Below are 3,829 nucleotides of genomic sequence, written 5' to 3' on the forward strand. Positions count from 1 at the left end.
TTCTTTCCACTCAGTCCTTTGCATCTACTGTGTCCTCTAACTTACATGACTCTCATATCTCACTGAAGTGCTTCCTTTACTATTTTCCTATCCCAGCTCAGTCAGTCCTTCGGAAGCCCTCGCTGGATACCCTGAATGTTCACTTCACTGTGGCCTTCCCATTCTTCTCTTCTATCATGGTTTTGACTTTTGGGTTATCTTGTCTCTCAACCACAAGACAGAATAAGGACCATGTCTGTTTTTGTTCACCATTGTGTGCACAATGGTCGACAATTAATCAATAGTTGTTACATAAATGGACTCCTTCATAGCAGCCCCCCATGTCATTTAACATGGCCCAGGCTGAACTAATAATCTCTGCCTTTATAATCTCTAAGAATAAGTGCCTCTTAGATGATTTTTGGCAATTCAGAGATGTGCTAAAAAAATAAGAGATTTAATTTTGACATATAACTCATTTTAGCCAAAACATAGCAGCAGTTTTGGAATTTATTTGCTATCAGTATAAACAAGAGGTTTTATGTGCAATGACAGCTCTTGAATCTCCAGGCCTATAAATATGAAGGTGTTTGCACTCGTCAAATAGGCTGTTATGTTGCAATAACATATTAACCCCAGACTGTCAATGACCTAATACTAAAATGTTCATTTCTCACTCATGCTGTACATCTAGTACACTTTGAGGGGACCCTGCTCCGCGTAGTTACTAAGGAAGCCAGACTGACTGAGTCTAGTGGCCGTGGCAGAAGAGAGTGAGTGAAGAAATCAAACCTGCTCTCCCTGCTTTGACTTAGAAGTGACAGTCATCCATTCTGCTCGTGGCTCATTGGCTGACTACGGTCACATGAGTCCATAAAACTGCTTGAAATCTATAGAATTTTAAAAGAGCACATCAATATCACGAACAGTAAATTTCTCTGCTGCAATATTCATTCTTAAAGTATTCACTGATCCCTTAAATTGAGATGTTTCAAGTAAATATTGAGCAAAGTATAACCAAATGTCTGCATGACTTGTGTGCACCTCTACCTTGTGTATTTGCATGTGTAATGGCCCAGGCTTATTCTCTGCTTATTGACTTTCCTTCCAGGGCAAGGGACTAAAGTGTAGCTGAAACTAAGCTCCAAACTGAAGTCTCTTATGTTTTGCCTGACTGAGATTTTTCAAGGGAAATAGCAAGAGTCATCATAATGTTTCAATTGTTTGGTGTCTTGTTACATTTCCCTGCATTTTCTTATTGAAGCATTCTTTAAAATTCTATAGATTTTCCTTATTTTTCCTTTCTTACTGTTGGCTATTTAAGTGTTTTGAGATTTTACTGCTATTTTAGCCTTTGATTTTGTATGAATTTTTCTTATATTTTATTTAATTTTTTTATTCTACATATATTTTGCTAGGAGACTTGGTGAGTTGGGCAAAGCAAAAATTTCACGTTATTATGCAATGGTCTGTATTGCCCTATAGCTTGTTATTATAATACTAGGGGCCCGGTGCACGAAATTCGTGCACTGGGTGTGTGTGGGGGGGAGTGTCCCTCAGCCCAGCCTGCCCCCTCTCACATATTGGGAGCCCTCAGGCGTTGACCCCCATCACCCTCCAATCGCAGGATCGGCCCCTTGCCCAGGCCTGACGCCTCTGGCCTAGGCATCCGGCCCGGGCAGCGGGGACCTGCAGTGGCAGCGGGGGGGCGCCGCGATTGCGTGGGCTCCACCCCTGCCCCTGCAGGATGCCTCTGGCTGAGGCGTCCGGCCCGGGCAGCGGGGACCCACAGCTGCAGCGGCCCCGCGATCGTGGGCTTCGCTTTAGGCCCAGGCAAGGGGCCCCTAGCTCCTGGGACTGCCAGCTTCGACCGTGCCCAGCTCCCATCGCTGGCTCCACCCCTACTTCCTGCTATAACTGGCCAGGGTGGAAAAGGCACCTGATTCTCCGATCATGGCTGGGGGGCAGGGCAAAGGTGGCCCCAGGGCCACCTTTGCCCTGCCCCCCAGCTCTTAGCTCCCCCCTGGGTTTCCGATCACTGTCAGTGTCAGGGGGCTTCTTCCTGCTTTCCCTTTCGCCTCCCTGCATTGTGCCTACATATGCAAATTAACCACCATCTTGTTGGCAGTTAACTGCCAATCTTAGTTGGCAGTTAATTTGCATATAGCCCTGATTAGCCAATGAAAAGGGTATCGTCGTACGCCAATTACCATTTTTCTCTTTTATTAGTGTTGATGGCTTTATTACTTTAGTTGAGTGACCTTGAACATTTTCTTAACTTGGCTCTGATCTTCAGTTTTCTTTTATGTAAAATGGGTTTATAATAACTTCCTCAAGGTTTATTCTTTTAAAAAAAATAGGTGCCAGTAATCTATGTAAAATACATAACAGAAAGATTGGCACATAATAGCCACCAAATAAATGTCAATTTCCTATTATCAGGCTGCTAATCAGAGAGTGTATGATAAGGTAGAGAAGTCCTAAAGAACTGGGCTGAAATTCATGTACAGTCGTATAATCCTATATATAATGGCTAAAAGTAAAACATTATTTCATGTTTCTAAATGTCATTTATTACTCTGACATTGGAAACGAGTGGCTGCCTGACCCTGCTGTCCTAGCAGTCAGTGGAGCACAGGCATGGAAAGTGTGCTCCTGAACCAGACTGAGGTGTTTGTTCACATGCAGAGGTGCCACTCAGCTTGTTGATGGCTTTGTAGTTTTAGGTGCGGGGCAAAGGTAGGAATGATACCATCTGGGGGAAGGTTGAAGTTTTTCTCCTTGAATGAGCATCAAAGTGGACATTTCAGAACACCAAGCCTTTATTTTCCATCCAAAATAATAATAATAACAACCAAAATGCAGCCACTTCTACTCTAGTTTCAGCCCTGTACGTATGAGAAGTCACCTAAGTTTTATATGTGCTACCAACCATTCAGGGGTTGGAGACATGGAGAAGTTTGCTTGCAACATGTCACATACTTTCAAGGAGGACGGTATACTGGCCTTTTGGTAACCTCTCCTGGGACAGAATTGAATGGTAGTGGTGACAGCAGATCACTCCAATTTTCCTCATTTGGGGCAGGTTTAATGGACAAGTCTTGCTATCATTTTTGGTAATAATCTTAAATTACAAACTGTCACCTTTCCAAATAGAGATTTTTCCCTCTACTGAAAATTTGCAAGCTTTAGAGCTCCATTCACGATAATGAAAATGAAAATTCACCCTTCCAAGAAAGCTGCAGATCTTAGTGTAAGTTTCTTTAAAACAAAAGAGCAGTCACAATGTATTAATTTCACCTGAGAAATGAAGTAGAGTCAGTTGTATAGTGAGGATAACGACCTTGATGGTTCAGAGTCTCCTTGGGCAACTTTCTTAATCCCTTTAAATCTCAATTTGCTCCTTTGTAAAGGAAAGACAATGGTAGTACATTCTGGGATGGTAATGAGAGGAATCCCTTCTCTAGTGCCTGGTACAGCAGCAGATAATCACTACATGTTAGTTAACTTGTATTGAAGTAGCAGTAGTGAAGAAAATATGCCACCAATACCACCATTTGGTTTATACTAAATTTCTACAGTAGGCAATGAGTTGTTTTTTTTTTTAATATATTTTATTGATTTTTTTACAGAGAAGAAGGGAGAGAGATAGAGAGTCAGAAACATCGATGAGAGAGAAACATCGATCAGCCGCCTCTTGCACATCCCCCACCGGGGATGTGCCCGCAACCCAGGTACATGCCCTTGACCAGAATCGAACCTGGGACCTTTTAGTCCGCAGGCCGACGCTCTATCCACTGAGCCAAACCAGTTTTGGCAAGGCAATGAGTTTTTCAGTAGCTCAGAAAAA

The sequence above is a fragment of the Myotis daubentonii genome, chromosome 4 (genome assembly GCF_963259705.1).
Source record: "Myotis daubentonii chromosome 4, mMyoDau2.1, whole genome shotgun sequence".
Taxonomy (NCBI): Eukaryota; Metazoa; Chordata; class Mammalia; order Chiroptera; family Vespertilionidae; genus Myotis; species Myotis daubentonii.